We start from the raw sequence: 17,372 nt of genomic DNA, 5'->3' as shown, positions 1-17,372 counted from the left end.
AGCATGTGAATTTGGTTTGTGTTAACATATAATGGATTTAGGTGATTTAGAAATAGTCTAAAATGATGCAAAAGAACTGAAACAATCAATGGAGATTGAGGCAGAAGCAATGTGGAAAAGGGACCCTGCCACCTTCTCTAGTTAGCCCTGCAGTGGGCTGGTAAATGGACATAATGCCTGCATTAGGCATGGCAGAAATGGCAATTTAGGCAAGTTAATGGTCTGCAATGGGAGGGGTACATTAAGTTTTACCACTGGTATATCTCATGCAATGGAACACAGATGCCTTCTGGGAAACTTAGTTAAAGTTTCAATAGAAACAGAAAAGGCTACTGAGGCTTAGGGATTGAGATATTTTGCCTCCTCATGAAGAAATGGAAATATTTTTAAAGAACTGAGCTTGACCTCAGAGATTCTCCACCCAAAATGTTCAATGGGTGTGTAATATAGAACAAGGATTGGCAAATTTTTTCCTGTTTATTTGGTGTGTGTCATCTTGGGCTGTGTCATACTCTACCTTAAAAAAAAAAGAAAAAGCCTGAAAACTCCTTTATTGAGGATGTTATTGTGATCCCACTATTTTTCTTTTTTTAGTTCTCAGAGATACTGTACTGAAAAAACAGCAGTGTGTGCAGAAAAAAAGAGACTACTGACAGCTATTGGGCAAGAAGGAAACTACAAAGCAGAAAGCAATAGTGCATTTCAACATACACATCTTCTGCAGGTTTGCTTAATTCTGGATTTTGAAATGCAGAGCAGAGGGGAAGAGACATGAATTTGAGGGTGAAGAAGTCAGGTTGCTGAGGTATGGAGATAGATTAGTAGCCTCTGCAAGTTCCAACAACTTCAGCTGAGGTTAGAAAGGTGAAGAGGAGGACAGAGCCTGCGAGCCAACATGTTTGCACAGAGGTTAGATATGGCATGTTTGTGCAACCATCAACCAGGTGAAACAGTTAAAATCCCAAAACAACCCATTTGGATGTTTGTTTTGGGGGGTTTTTTATCCTCTTGGGTGTGAAAAATCCAGGCATACAAGTGGTCAGTGCAAGTAGGGTGTATCACAGTTTACCAGCTTATTTGAACAACTGTGTAATATAAATACAGCATGACTTTGAAGTTCACAATACACAATTGATTGCTGTTTTATTAAATTGGATGTCCATATTGTTTAGAAGTTACTGACTGTCTCCCCTCCAAACCATATTGCAATTTGAAATAAACTGAATCTGGAATTGTTGGGCCTGTTAAGTCATGTTGAAAACAAGCTGTATTTTATTCTTTCCTCTTTAGTTGTTCATGGTATCTCTGCCTTTGTGTCCAACTTTTGCCTCTTCCATTCTTCTCAACTACTTGGGCATTTGTTCTTTATTCTCTTTAATTGCTCTGAAAGCTCTGAGGAATAGAAACAACCTCTGTAAATCACACAAATAGCAGCAGCAAAACTAGAAACAAGGAGAAGGAAGAACACTATGGCAATTGTTTCAAAAAGTAGCTGAGTGTTCTTTATGCAGCACCAAAAGAGTACGTGACCTCACATATTTACACAACAGGGAGAGACAGCATTTGATAAGAGGAAAGCCTCATGGTCCATCCATTGGAGATCTCCTCAGCCTTGTCTGGAGAGTGGGGTTCAGGTAGACTGGAACAATGAGGGAGCTCTAACTGCACGAGATTCTGTGGGGGGATGCAGGTGGAAAAGGTTTCCCATCACTTTTTAAAGAATGAAAAGCCTGCTATTTCCTCCTTGTTCCTCCATTTCTTCAGAAATTCATTGGAGAAAAAATGGCTTAGATAGCAAATATGTGCACTATTTCTTCCTCAAGCTTTTGCAGATTTGTTCCCTCTGGTAGCACTGGTTTATAAACTGAGCAAAAATACCAGTACTCCAGTTCCTTATTCCTAGTGACAAGAGGTTACCAAGCAGCTCATACTTCCATAGAAGTCTGCCTCATCAACTGGGATTGTGTAGCCAAGAGGCATTAACAGGTACTTCTGAAATAAAGCCTCTGACATGGCAAGAAGCTCTGCTGAGATTATACAGTCCAAGGCAATGGTATCTTTATATTTTTTCCCTTCAGCTCCTTTACCTCTACACTTGCTGTTTCATCCTTTATTCATGGTCCTTGGATATGTGGCATTTATTTTTGATCAAACCTGTAGCAATACTGTCTCATAACCATTTGAGCTCTTACATTTAAGGGAGAATGAGCAGACAGAGTATTGCTTTTGCACACAGGTCTACAGAGGTTTAATCAGTCTAGGATTCATTGGAGCTACCCTGGGAAATAAGGGTTTGCAGGTTCATGCATTAATATTGTGAGGCATTGGTCAAAAGCTCATTTAAGTCAAGGAGAAATTCCTCACTGAATTCAACTTGCTCCAGACAGTCATTTTTTCATAGAGCTGAACCCGGGGAAAAAGTACATTTGAAATCCATTCAGAACCAAATTTTCATTCAGTGACATTTATGACTATATTTTGTCCATTTCCTGTTGAGCATTTGATAGCTGGAGTTCACAAGTACAAGCATTGCAAAGATGACTTTTTTAAAAATAGAAGTGTGATTTTTTTTCCTCCTGAAATTTATTTTTGATTGCAGACTGATGATAAACCCTGTAATATGTTTTGCAGTTTCACTTACACAACAGCTATATAATGATTTTGTAAGTTATAGCAGTGACTATTTTGAACTGCAGTGGTTTCAATCAGTATACTTCATGAAGTATTAGCTGAGAAATTATTAACTGGAGAAATTAACTGAATTTGCAGGATATCACAGCAACAAAGGTAGTCTTATGGCTTTAAAAAAAATTGCTGCATCAGATACAAGCCAGCACATTTTGTTAAAATGGAGAGAAACTATCCAGAATTTGCAGTTGAGGCTAAAGATTGGTCATGTTCTTGAAGTATAGGTTTATAATTTGTCACAGGAAAATAACTCCATAAAGCAAAACCACTAAGGTGTTTTAAGATGATCTATTATGTGGAGGTGTCTAGTACAGCCATTTTGGATTGGTTCATGATAGGAAACAGATGGTATATATGTTTATGTTTAACATTTAAGGAGGTATAGAAAGCAATTGGGAGGTGATGTATTTTGTTAATGGGCAAGTAAAGCCTCATATGTACAGTTAAAATAGAATGTAAAAAACAAGAAACATTTTTTCAGCACAAATGAGGCAATGCAACAACAGCTTAAGTAGATTTATTTGACTTGTTTCACTTTAAATAATTTTAATGAGAAATTCTCTAAATGTTTTTGAGCGGAGATAGAAAGTAATCTGGTAACCACATGTCTCGATGTATGCCAAGCTGTTCTTTAACAGCACTTTCTCTCAATACAATATAAATTTAGCTGGAATTAGCGTTGCTGAATATTAGTCCCTCAGTGCCTCACTTGCTAAACCTCCATATTCTTTTTATTGCCTCTGTGCATTTCAGAAGTAGAGTGTGTGGTCATTCAGGACAAAGGGAAATTATCTAATGGGGCTGGGGAAGGCAATGTATTGGTGAATTCTGTAGCAAACCGCTCACTAATAATTCAGGAAGGTTGCAGATCTACACTGAATACAGTAATATATTTTTCTTGTAATGTGCTGCCTTTTGGATTTGATACTGAATATATCAAAAATCTAGTTATGCATGCAAAGCTGTATTTTTCTGAGTTTTATGTACTTCACCTTACACATGCAGTAGTATGTTTTTTCATTTATAAGATTTATCTTTGAGCATGCACCAATATGACTAATGCTCATTTCCAAGCTCTGCTAGGCAAGTTACTCAGTCTTCTGGGGTTTACTTATTTGCTTTTGCTAAGTATGAAGAGGACATTGAGGGCAACTGGATTTTAGTAGATCCTCACAGTAATTAATTATTCATCAGCAGTAGAAATATTAGCAGCAGCAGTCAGACATGCAGAGGAGGCTGAGATCTTGCTGTTGTGAACCTACAGGGAGAGAGGATCTTCCATCCAGGTTCTGCCTAATTAGGCCACAACACATTTGGAATTATCCACATCCAAAGAGAGAGAAAGTAGTTTTACAATCTGTTCTGGTGATTTCAGCATTTTTCCTTTTTCTGGTCAGACAGACAACCCTGGTGATATTATAATATCCATATTATAATTCCATTCAATCCCCCTGTCTGTCATAGATGGATTAATTCTGGATTCATTCTCACCAGGACGGGAACTCCCCATGCAGAACATGGGGTTTCAATGCATTTTAGTGGGCATTTTTAGGTGGGACCTTGTAATGTGCAGGTCTGTCTCACATAATTGGGTTATTTCTTATTCCATGATTTTTTTTCTACTTCTAACCAGTTCCTTCTGGCAATAACTTTGGTATGTTCTACCAATGATTTTTCTACAAATGATTTGGATCTACTGATATTCCTTCTTAATTTGAAAAAAAAAATTGTTCAGAATTAATCATTTATCCCATAGATAGAAAAGAGTAAATAAGAGATGTAATAATGTTATAGTATTAATGGGATTTGAGCCTTGCTAGGAAATAGATGCATTATTCATAAGGATTGATGGTCTTTAGTGTCCCAACAGCCCCTTGTGGGGCTTTGGAGGTATTAGACTGGTCACTGGAGAGAAGGTTGCTCTAATGCTCAATAAGCTAGACTAAAAATATCGCTAGAATTATAAAGCAAAAAAACTAATCAAATCCTAAATATAAACGCGACAATACAAATCCATCCCCTAGTTATCTCCAGAAACCACCCTGCCTCAAAGGCTTGTCAGTGACTTGTCCCCTGTTATCTTTGATCAGGCAGAAGAGCGAGGCGCCGAACGCCACGGTGGGTCTGTCTAACGAGGCGCCGCAGGTGAAGCCCACAGCCGGTGCTTCCCCCTATCCCCGTGCCCCGGCCCCGCCAGCCAGGGAAAGGGCAGCCAGCACACAAAGGGATGCAGTGTTTGCACAGTGCCTCTCAAGTCCTCTGCAGCTTCTCCTAATTTCCATCCCCAAAGTCCAGACCGCAGATGCTTCACCAGGCAAAACCAGCCTGGATGACTGTAGGTAAAAATTATGTGGTAACACGCAACAAAGAAGCTGACTAAAGGAGATTTCTGCAATAAGGTTTCCAGCACTTACACAGATGGGATCTACCCAGACTCTGGTCTCTGTGCTCCGTGACAGGACATTATTTATCTTAATTATAATGGATAACTTTAAAACAAAGGGAAAAAAAAAAAAAAAGAGTGTGCATTCTCTCATGTATTCAAGCAGATTAAGCATTACAGTTGGAATATTTGTCAGAGAAGCAAAAACTGCTAGCCGCCAAACAAATACAGCCATGTAATTCAATATTAACAAATATCTTTTTCATTAGACATTAAGTATCTTGGAATAATGATGAGGTCAGACTCATGTGTTTGGCCAGGAGAGAGAAGAACATTCATAAAAGAAGAGCTGTGGGATACAGCTGCTTTTGGCAAAAGGGCAGCACCCAAAGTCTGTTCAAGTAGCTCAATGTAAAGCAGATTTAAGCCTCAATTCTTGTATGAGGTCTGTGCACACACCCTTCTGACCCTCACCTGCTGTCCCCTGAGACACCCCAAACCATACAGGCTTGCTTTGGAGCACCCCAAAGGACAGGGGCCATCTCTGATAAGGGATGTGACATCCCAGAAGGAAGATGTCCTCAGCCAAAATCTGGGGTGCAGCAGGACCCTGAAGGTGATAAACTGGAGTGAGGAGAGTGGGTCAAGCTTCAGGAAGAATGTAGATCTTTGTGTACTGGTGCTTGAAAGCACAAATTAGAGCTTGGGTGCTGAGACAAAACCTTCAGCCTTCATCCAGCAGCACTTGGCTTTTGTCAGTGTTTGGTAAGAGGTGCTCAGCTTTATGCCTGCCTCGATACCCCTGACCAGAAAAGGAAGCAAAATCCCCATACACTTTGCTATGTCCTTTAGACAGACCCATGACATGTAAGTTTGAGCTTACTCTTTAAGTTTAAAATTAAGTTCCTAATACGAAGTCATTGACAAAGAAAAAATAATGACAGAAAAAATAATTACATTATTAGGACCCCAAGAATTTAATATTTTTTATTAAAATGTATATACCTATGCACACACATGCATAAATAGAAACAGATTTTCTTGTCTAGGATTTTTATTTTCTATATAATATCACATTCCAATAGAACAGTGTCCTTAAAAAGTCATCTCTGGGACTGATAATAGTATTTCAGACTTAACCTTAGATGTAAGGTGAAACCAGCTGAAAACACTAAACAAAATCAAACAGTCTGGGCTAGTGAAACAGATAAAAAAAAAACCCAAACAAAAAACAACAGTAAAAACCATTAAAGACAAAAAAGAAAGCAATTTTTAAGGTGGTTTATTTTTGTTTTCTTTTTTTTTATCTAACACTTTGTGGCAATATGAGTAAGTAAATACGTAAACATTTAAGTTGTTGACAGTTATTTTCAATGAATCATAGATCCATGTTTCCACAAGTTAGGGACAAGGTCTTTGAAAAATATAAATTACTAAGTGAAATGTTGCCTTAAATGCTTTTTTGTGATTTTGTTTCGTTTTTGTAAATTTAAATTCTGTATTTTGGATCCAGCAGAATGCATTCAGAATACATTTAGATGATATTTTTTACAATAGAAGTTAGAAACTTCTGTTTTAAAAATGAAAGTTTTGAAACTAAAAAATAAAAAAGCAAGTTACTCAAGGTCATACAATGAAATGGTGTGAATTGCTCATGCTGAGGCAAGTGTGTGCAAATGAAATCATTTGCTAGAGTAGATTGGTAGTTTCCTTGATTTCATGGGCCAGAAGGGATGAGCCATGCCTTTAAGGCTGACAATGTCTGGGGAAAAAAGATGTTAAAGCAAAACCACCCCCAAAATCTGGCAACATGGTCCTTCTTCACCTGAAGTCCAGAGAAGCAGCTGAGTCTTAGAAGTGCCTCAGAAGTGCCATTAGATATTCCTCTGTGGGAAGTCCATGTGAGCCTTGCTCTGTACTGATTCTTTTTTCCTTTGTGCGGTTCAACCTCACATTTTTATCTCATTATTCTTAGCAGTGGTAAGTAACTATGACAGGAAGACAGAGTGGAAAATTAAGGCTTGTTAAGACTATTATACACCACAAGGATCATGTCACAAACGAGATTTCAGTCTGCCCAGTTTGGGATATAATTAAGTTATCATGTTCAAGGTGGATGGGTTTGAGACAATAAAAGGGCAGTGGAGGTTGTTCAGTTTCAAAGAGGTGAATCTTTTTATGCTGAGGAGTTATGTGGATGTGATTTTTGGAGCAGTAAGGGCCACCAGCTCTCTCTCCCAGCTGTTGAACAGGGTCTTCTGCTGCTGGAAAGGGAGAGCAGCTCCAGGGATACCATTATCCTTCAGGATGATCTCCCTGCTAAGAAAATGCTATTTGATCGTGTCTCATTTCCAGGGTATATCACCAGTGTGCATTCTCCTCTGGCTCTGCTCTATAGGAACCTCTCAAGAATAAGAAAAATAAACTTAGCACTTTTTGGAAGAGTGACATGAGATGAAAATTTCATTGTCATGGAATTCACTTCTGAGGAAAGTATATTTAAGGTGGTGAATAATAAGCATATGCCAGTACTATGGACCCAGCAAGGAAGTGTCAACAAAACTGCAACAGGAAAACAGTGAGGCTTTTCTTGGTTTTGAGAGAATACAATGAGTCTAATGGTGCTGCTTCTCATTTTCTTCCTATATTATCATCATGGAAGGCTGGGCAGGACTTAGCTGAATCACTGCTCAGAAGTCAGTCCAAAATGTGAGTGAGTCAAGCAGAGTATGGGCTACAGACTGACATGTGTGTTTCTTGTCAGTAGGGTTTGTCGTGCAGTTCTTGAGGGCATAATGGATGAGGGCTTTTCTGCCTGCAAGTAGCCACAATAATTATATGAATCATTCAGGGAAATTATATTGAAAGATATCATATCATAAAGCTGCAGAGTTTTCCACTGAAAACAGCAGCTTAGAAGAGCTTCAGAAGCGTGTTAACAAAGATGGTGCCTTGCTGGGATATCTATTATTACACTCACACAAAGAGATCAAGCTGGCATGGGGGAGGGAGTGTTGGAGGAAGGAAAGAAAGAGAAGACAGATCATAAAGAGTGACAAATAATACTTTTAAACATTATACTCTTCATTTCCGAATTCAAGATTTAAATGCAAAGTATATGTTTGGGGTTTTTTCCCCCTACTTATCTTTCTTCCTCCCTCCTCTTTCTTAACTCCTCAGAAAGAGTAGGACAAATCTGTCCTCAGGGTTTTCCCCTGTTATCTTTCACCTTTTTCAGTCTGCCACTTCTTCAAAAGGAAATGCTGTCTAGTTGTGATTTCAAGCTGTGCAACTAGTGAAATATTAGCCAAGACCTAAGTCCTTACTCTGGCAAAATAATTTTGCTTTCAATAAAATCTTGGAGGGAGGGAGTGGGAGGGGGGGTGGTGGTGGAGGAGCAGAGGGGAGCTGACAGGACACAGATACAACCAGCAATAACAATCAATTAACACAAATAATAAAAACATCAAACAGCCCCACTGTCTACATAGGAAAGTTCTTCCTCACCTCCCCTTTGCCATGTAGGAGTATTATGGAAATGGGGGGGTCCTGTGGGATATGTAGGCAGAAGCACAGAAGTGTGGAAGCAGCTCCATCCTCATCCTCAGGACAGGGGAGAATGGGACACTGGTGTCCCTGAAAACAACATTTATTGGTGGTCAGACTCCTGCAGGGGAACAGTGGGCAGGAGAACAAGCCCTGGGCACGGGGCTGTGCTGCTGCAGCTGGGCAGGCTCAGAGGCTGTCCCTTGGCAGCAGGGCTGCCTCCAGGAACCCTCAGCCCTGCTCCCCCTTCTCTTTGCCTGCATTTGCCCTCACACCATCTGCAGGGGATGTTTGCCACTCTGGCAAATGCACATGTGCCAGTCCACATGAACATTCCTGTATTTCATCATCTGCATCACCATTGCTCCAGTGTTTCCACAGTGATCTTGGCACTCCCAGCTTCTTTACTGGGGATTCCTAATGACAGACTACAATAAGAAGGAATTGCACAAAAATTGTATATTTGTCTTTAAGGCTTGAAAACAAAGAATATCAAACAGTCAGAGCTGCTTAGGAAGGAGGGAATTAAATTAGCCTACCTGTGCCCCACTGTGCTGAATCTGGTCCAGTTTTCTAGAAATGTTGATTCAGCAAAAGCAGGTGGCAAGGAATCTAACAGGAACAGCAGGAGCATCTAGATTTCAAAGTTTTCTCTTGTCACAAACAGTTTCCTTCAACTTACTAGGTTTGAAGTTGTTTGTACATACATTAAAGAATCCTTCTTCCCCCCTGCTCTTTTTGCAGAACAGGAAACCATGGTTCTTCTTAAAGCAGATATTTTGGGGAAAGAACTTTGTATAAAAATCTTGGTTTTTCATAAAAATCAGAAGCAGCATGTTTCCATTAAAAAAAAAAGTCAAACTTATGTTTGATTTTTTTTAATGAAGGATTTCCTAACTATTTTGACTAAAAATATATTTTTTGTTTGTTTGCCTGTAAATGCAGAAAAGAATTAAAATCCCTGCTTTTAGAATACTTTCAATGGCAATAACTCACATTAAACTGAAGTGACCCAGATTTCTTTTTTGCATTGTTATGAGAAATAGCTGCATACAGAAACTTACATTTCTGGCAAGCAAAAATATTTTGTCATTCACAGCTCCTAGACCATTTGGCTAAAGCAGAGAAAGACATATCTGTTCTAAAATGAAGTTACAACTTCAGTTTTAAATCTAACCATGATATAACCTATGTGAAGAATATGTCAGATGAGCATAAAACCAACTGTCTAAGGACATTAGCTCCTTAGAAATATCATGGACTCTTTCCTCTGATGTCAATTTAAATTTGGGGATGTCTGCATCAAAGTCAGTGGAGTCAGAACTGTGTAAAACTGACATGATAGCAGGATGTGCTCCTGCCTGTCTGTGTAACATCCACCATCTTCATCAATTCAAAGACTGAACTTGGGCCACACATAAAATAAACAGACATATTGTTTTCTGGGGAAGGCATAGCTGCCAAAGAATTGCTCTTGAAAAACATCTGTGGGCTTAGTTTTGATCTCAGTGTTAGTCCATCCAGATCCTCTGCACTGTATCATCACCACAGCACTTTCAGAGCACATCTCACACACACAGAGACTGAGCTGTGTGCAAACACAAATTTGGGCTGTCTTTGAGGAGCAGGAGGTGCACACCTCAGAGCTCTGTGCTCACACCACCAGCCCTGCAGACTTAGGCTCACCCCCCCTGCCAGGCACCCTCCTGGGCAGTGCTTGGCAGAACTGGCTGCAGGGCATCATCCTCACCAGCTGAGGAAGGCAGCTGTGGTCTCTGCTTTGGGATTCTGCAGGGAGGTCCTAAGTCCTCCATATGGATATGGTCCAGGTAATATGTTCATAAACCGGGGTCTGGTTTCAACCAGTCACCTAAAACTACAACACACCACTTTGCAGATGTTCAGGTCCTTCCTTGTACTCACTCCTAACACATTTTCTTCAAAAATTGGACTCTTCAGTAGTTAATGCTATAAGGCCTATCTATCTGCCTGAATGTATATACACACATTGCATTTTAAGCTCAGTAGCTCACTGTCATTGACTTTTACAAGAAAAGTAGATTTGAAATAAAAAAAATTAATATTGACTTAAACAGCACAGAAAAACATTTGCTATTTGAGAATTCAGGTGGCTACTTTAGCCACCTCATATTAAATGAGTCACTATGTGGTACCTCAGTAGTTTCATAATATTTTATTTTTATTGGTGGGTCAAATGAGTCAGCTGACTGTAGGTAGGATTTAAGACAATGGGTAATTAATGTATGGGTGAGTAAAAATACATACTGCATACCTTTCTGTCTCCACATGTTATTTTTTCCTTAATCTGATACCAGATTCATTTGATAAAAAATGACTCAGCTTTTGCTGATTTGGCCCTGCCACTGACAAACTCACCCTTAGGAAATTTCATTTTCTCCTCCCAGAAGTGTGCTTGCAATATATTTTCAATTTTAAAGGTTGAAATTTTCAACCTTTAAAGAGTAAAAGAATATGTTTTTAAATTCTTTTATAAAGGAATATGTTTTTATTGTAAAAGAATATGTTTTTATTTACTTTGAGAAGAATGTGAAAACAGGTAAATATCATCAGTAAAATTTCTCCATAATGCATGAAGAATCAGCTTTAAATTCTCATGCTTTTTCAGCCTTTGAGTGAAATTACTGCTTATTGTCCATTTCCACCAAAAGATGGAACAGCTAGGAAAGGAAAATCATTTTAAAAATCACATTTTCTTTGCCTTGTTTAAATCAGCACATCTCCAAACATGACAGTAACTACCTGCTGAAGATCTAATTCTCATTAAAAAAAACAAACAAGCAAAAATTAACACCTAACCAGACTTTATATATTTTATAGGTCAATTTATTTTATAGGTTAATTTTTTTTATAGGTTAATTTATTTTACAGACTTAATTCACACAATATTTGCAAGGCCTTTGGCCCTGCTTCAATTCATAGTATTATCCTACAACATTGTCTGATTCTGTGATACTGGACAGTCCCTTCCAGACTGGAGTTCTATTTTCAGCTAATATGAGCCAGGGTAGCTCAGTAGATGCATCAATTTATGCTGCATTTGAATGTCAGTCTGTAGTCTGTTTGGAGTTATTGTTAAAATGAAGTGGAAGGAGGAAAAATGATGAAGTCTAAAAAGATTTGGAACATTTTTTCAGGTGGCCTTCTCCCTAGTGAAATCAGAGCTCTATCCATAATTTATGGGCAGAAGAAGACACCTAAAAATAGGGTTCAAAGAAGCCAGTGCTTTGTGTGAAGTATTAAACAGTAGAAAATGACAAAGAAATGTTCAGACTTCTGCTCTGCCATCAAAGGTTGTTAAACGAACACAGGGTTAGAGGAAAACACCTTTTCCCATTTTGGATTTGCAGCTACAAATGGCTCTTGGAATTAGTTTCATCTGTCAACTTCATCTTTTCTTGCAAAGAGCAGAAATGATGCTCTCTTTTTGTATGTGTGAGATCCATGTTCATATATCTCTGAAATCCACTTTGGGGCAAGAAATTGCACCAATGTTTTCCACAGCTCAGAAAAACCATCACTCTCCTTGAAGAATTCTGGAATGGTGCAGAAATCCAGTATTCAACTAGAATTGCTCCATTCAATATAAATTAAGAAAATTCTATTTGAAAGAGAGATTGGAATTTTATCTCACTAGTCTGCTGAGTTATTTTCTCCATGCTTGTTTAACCCCAAAATCTCTATATCTGAAATCAGAAAAATATTAGATTTGAATTTAAGCCTCCCCTATCTTAAAAGTGTCCTTTAACCACCAGGCTGCTGAAATTAGGGAGGGATACTCATGAGATATTTTAGTTTTGTTTTAGAGTCCACATTCAGATTAGCATGTTAGCAGGGTCAGGAACTCGGGTGCAATTCAATGGTTTGGTTTTGTCAGGATGTCAGGCTGGGAACTTCTGTGTAAGAGGTGCAGATCAATTTACAGACCATGCAGAAGTAGCCTAAACCATCTGAAGCCAGTGGTAATCCTTCCAAAAACTCCAGGAAGCTCTGTACATGGCTACCTACATGTCTGTCATTCTGGGATGATGTGTGCTGCTGGTTTCTTCACTGTGACCACAAAACCCCACGTGCACTTATAACAGTAAAGAACCAGTAGCTTCTGCCTATGCATTTATATTTTTGTTAATTTAATTTTGTTACTGCAGGGCTTGATTGCTGACTTTGTATACTTGAAGACTTTTCTAATACAGTTTTGATTTCTAGGAATTCTGTCCTTGCCTTCTGTACTTGAGAGTGGGAAACAAAAGCAGTATTTCTTGAGCCATGTATTGTGTGCTCACAAGGACAAGTTCCTTCCCCTTCCTCCTGCTGCCTAAAAGACTCTCTGATAAAACCAGTGCATTTTATTTTCACATGACTTGTGGTGCTCTTAAGATCTAAGATGCTATCTGGGTAGGCATCAACATTTTACAAGAATCTTTTTTGCACCTCCAAATTCATAGTTCTCCATCAAAGATTTTAGCCCAAAGAGCAGTTAATAAAGCTGGATGACCTCTTGCTCTAGGATTTTTTAAGTCTCTTTCAGACTAAAATTAGATTTCCTCCTTTAGGAAGAGAAACAGACCAATGTGTGACCCTTGAACTGTCAATCATCTGGAAGTAAAGCAGGGAACTGATTTCTCTCAGAGAATGAAATGCTCCAAAATAATAATAATAATGTGGCTATACATATTTATAAGCTCATCATTATTAGTCTTTAGTATGATTGCTCCTATCTGATATTCAATGGTAATTTTGGCCCATGGATATATACTTTGCCTTAGTTCCATGACATACTTTAATTTCAGATAAATCATGCTTTAAATGAGTTAACCACTAATTAACTGGCAAGTCTCAAATAATAGTCATCTATGGGTGTAGCATCCCACTCTTACACAGGAGGGAGCACCCAAGATTCACAGATGCCCATTATTGAAAAAGAATGGCAAAGGCTGGAAAGATCCAGAAATAAAAAAAATTCTCACAGAATTTTATTAGCAAACTACACATTCAGCATGGAAATTAGTAAATGTTTGCCTCTATGCTCTAATAATAAAGAAAAAAGAAGAGAGGAAAGAAATAGGAAGTTACAGTGAGATCAGATAGGAGAGGAAAGGAGATCCCCAGTCCTGGGTCCAGCACTGATCCAGATAACAGGGCACCACCTGCACCTTTGCACAGATAAATTTTCCCCACCCTGAGATTAGGTTTCTGTTCTTCCTGCAAATGAGTGAGCTGTGCAGTCTGTTCTTCTGAACCTTTGTGGAAATGGTTTGAGGGGCTTTGAGGGTCTTTTGAGGGTATTGTTGGCACCCTCCTACTGGCATTGCCTGCTCCCCAGCCCCGTTCCTGAGCCCCTTCTGTCCTGTGGATCAGAACAGGAAAGTCAGCCCCACAAAGGTGCTGCCCCACCTCCATGCAGGCCCTGTTCCAGCCACATCCTATTCCAACTCGCCCACTTGAGTGGCCACTGGTGTTTGAGGCATAGCCACATGTTAACTCCTTCCTGCCCAGACCCCCACAATGATAACTGAATGCTCTAATCGTGTTTGATAAGTGTCTATATGTTGCCCAGTAGTGTTTAACATTTCGATTCATAATCTGGGAGTAAATAAAAAGTCAGTACTGAGAAATAAATTAATGGATCAACATTGGGAAGAAAAGTAAATAATAATTAATTGACGAAGGGAGAATTCCCTCTCAGACACATGCATTTTAAAATAGCAAATTACACAACTACTTTCTAGGAAAAAAGATTGTAGACCATATATTTAAAATAAGTATATTTAATATACTGTGGAAGTCATTTTGCAAGCAACAATAAGAATGCAGAATAATGGAATAACGTGCTAAAAAAGAAAAAGAAGAACAAAAAAGGAAAGAAATACTGAGAGGCTTCTAAAGGTTTATCCTTGGCTGATAAACAGGAATGAGGGGGAGAAGGGACATATTTTTTCCTTTTTTTTGTAGTAAAACTTATTCTGTACACTTATGGCAGCCATATGTTAAAATAGCAATTGAAAAATTAGGGAAGATGCAAAGATAGATGCCACACCTTTAGAAATACCACAATGATAGTTTGTTTAATTAAACAAAGTGCACACTGAAAGGAAGCTTGTTTACAGCACCTAAAAAAAACCCAAATGATTTCTCTCACAGCTGGCAGGTGAACAAGACAGAAGTAAAAACATAACCACTTGTTTTCCAGAGATCATTTTCCTCAGTGTTTTATGTTCATATTGTTAAAAGGCAGTTGCAGCCATTCCTGTATAGCAGAATGTGCCTCTAAGTCATGCGATCACAGGACATGGGCAAATGATGAAAACTAAATAGCCTTTTAATTTAGAGGTGGGGGAAATGAAAGAGACCAGTAGTTAGAAGAGGGAATCAGACAAATTCAAATGAGAAGTTAGACATGCAGTTTTAAGAAAGAGGTAGATTAGCTGTTGGAGCAATTTGCCAAGGAAACCAGGGGGAACTTTGATGTCTGCCGATAAAGACTGGATCTCTTTTTGAAAGGGATGATTCTACGAAATAAAATTTTGACACTAAGACTGGAATAAATGGGTGAAATTTTATGGCAAATATTTGTTTCAGAGGTTAGAGCAGAGATCTTTGGCTTTAGATTCCACTTCTGAGAACCTCTGAATGTAGGAGAATGCAATTTCTCATTATTAATATAAAGGGAAAAAAGTGTGACTGGTTAAGCATCAGAACTGGCTGCCAGGAAATCACTGAATCTCCACCCGTAGACTTTCAAAACTCAGCTGGAAAATGCCCTGGACTAGATGACTTCTAGAGGTCCAGTCTAGTATGAACTTTTCTACAGTGCTGCAGTTTTCCTGATGTGCAAGGTACTGGTAACATTCGATGCTACTTGCATTTATAAAAATTAAAAAGCCTACAGGTGGACTTCAATTTCTAGAGATGCCCTGTTGTTATCTGACTGAACAATGGATAGTCAGTACAACTTTTTCCCTAGGTGTCATCAAAGACAAAATTGCACATCTTGAAGACTTTTGATAGTTGTGGTAAGGAACCCATAGATAGATAGATAGATAGATTTATTGCATTGATAAGTGTATTGTTTGCAAATACATTTTGCTTGGAAACATTGGAGAAACCAAATGAAATAACTGGTTATCCAATCTAGATGTTGCTTTACTCAGGTTCATTTTATAAATATGGGTTTTGCTCATGCTCCTCCATGCATTCATATTTGGATGCTGGTTTGGGAACATGGCACTACCAACTCTAAGGTGTGCAGAAAGGATGTCCTTAATTAGGACAGCATGGCTCATTAAAGTTCATTTCAAACCCTGTTGTGTTTGAAAACTGTGTGCTATGGACACAGCAGAGATTGTATTGCAGAGAGGAGCAGCAGAGCTTCCCCTTCCAGCTCCTGCTCCTGCAGGCGCCTGGCAGGAGGGCCCTGGCTGTGCTCCTCTTCATCACCAGCCTCTGCCCACAAAGCTCCAACATTTCACCTCCAGCTCAGCTGCTGTGCCATTTGCTGTTCTACTACCCTCATGAGTCAAAAGAAATTTTAGATTAATGTTTTTCTCCATGAAGTGCTATAGTGAAATAATTTCATTGCTTCTATTCTCAAATTAGTGAGTAAAACAAAAATGTGCCAAGTGGAGTCAAATTGTTTCTCACAGAAGCAAAGCAATGGTGATCTTGTCTATCTGCAGGCAGAGCAGCTAATTGGGCAGGGAGGTGCTGTGATTTAGCATCTATGTCCTTAGATTTTTATCCAGTGTAAAGTGACATGATTGTATTGATCTCAGTGCTGATTTACTCTATTTGAGAATATTACCATTTATTTTTAACTTGCCTAAATTCCCTATCTACTCTAGCATTGCTGATGCAAAAAGAATTAAAATACTCCAGATCAATCTAGTCTCCCAAAGTAACAATGAAACATTTATAACTGCACCAGGAAAGGTGCACAGAAGCCCTTTTATTCTATCCTGCTCTTAAAAGATGCGTGAAATTACTGAAGCATGCTCTAAATTTTATCAATCATGACATATTTTATGCTGGCATAGTATATTCAACAAGTGCATTAGGAGAGTGCTTAGCACTTTGTAATTACACCCATATTTCATTTTAAGATAATTTCATGCTATTCTTTCAAAACACGTCAAATGTTGAGCTGTAGTCTTGAAACAATAGGATGTAATATTAAAAATTCAGATCTAAAATTCTCGACTACCTCTCTAATGGATATAACTAAAATACAGTGTGAAACTCTCATTCAAAAAAAATGTAGGCAAAGAGATTCTATTGATTTAAGTCACTGTTAATTTAATGAGATTCCATTCTCCTTTTTTTTCCCACTCTCAATGAAAAGTCAGGTTTTCAGTATTAGTTCTCTCAGTAAAAATATATATTATACTAACACTCCTGATACATGGAATTTAACATAATTAATTATTTATGACAGGTAGTTTTTGCACCTGTGAGGAAATTTCTGATTGAGCACCAATAGCGTGGATAGGTGGTTACTCTTTTTTAGAAAAAAAAAAAAAGAGACCATTTCATCTGTGGATATGTGTTTTCTATATTTAGTTGTGCTTCATGCAGAGTCTGAGGAGCAACTACTCAGTGCAGATTTATCCATATCAATTTCAGTGGGAATGCCACAAGTAAAGATGTTGTAAAATCAGGACTTCAGCAAGAAAACAGCAAGTCTCGGTCCTAACAGGACAGAAGTTTTGAATAGAGAGAG

The sequence above is a fragment of the Agelaius phoeniceus genome, chromosome 1 (assembly GCF_051311805.1).
Source record: "Agelaius phoeniceus isolate bAgePho1 chromosome 1, bAgePho1.hap1, whole genome shotgun sequence".
Classification (NCBI taxonomy): domain Eukaryota; kingdom Metazoa; phylum Chordata; class Aves; order Passeriformes; family Icteridae; genus Agelaius; species Agelaius phoeniceus.
This window is presented reverse-complemented; position numbering follows the sequence as displayed.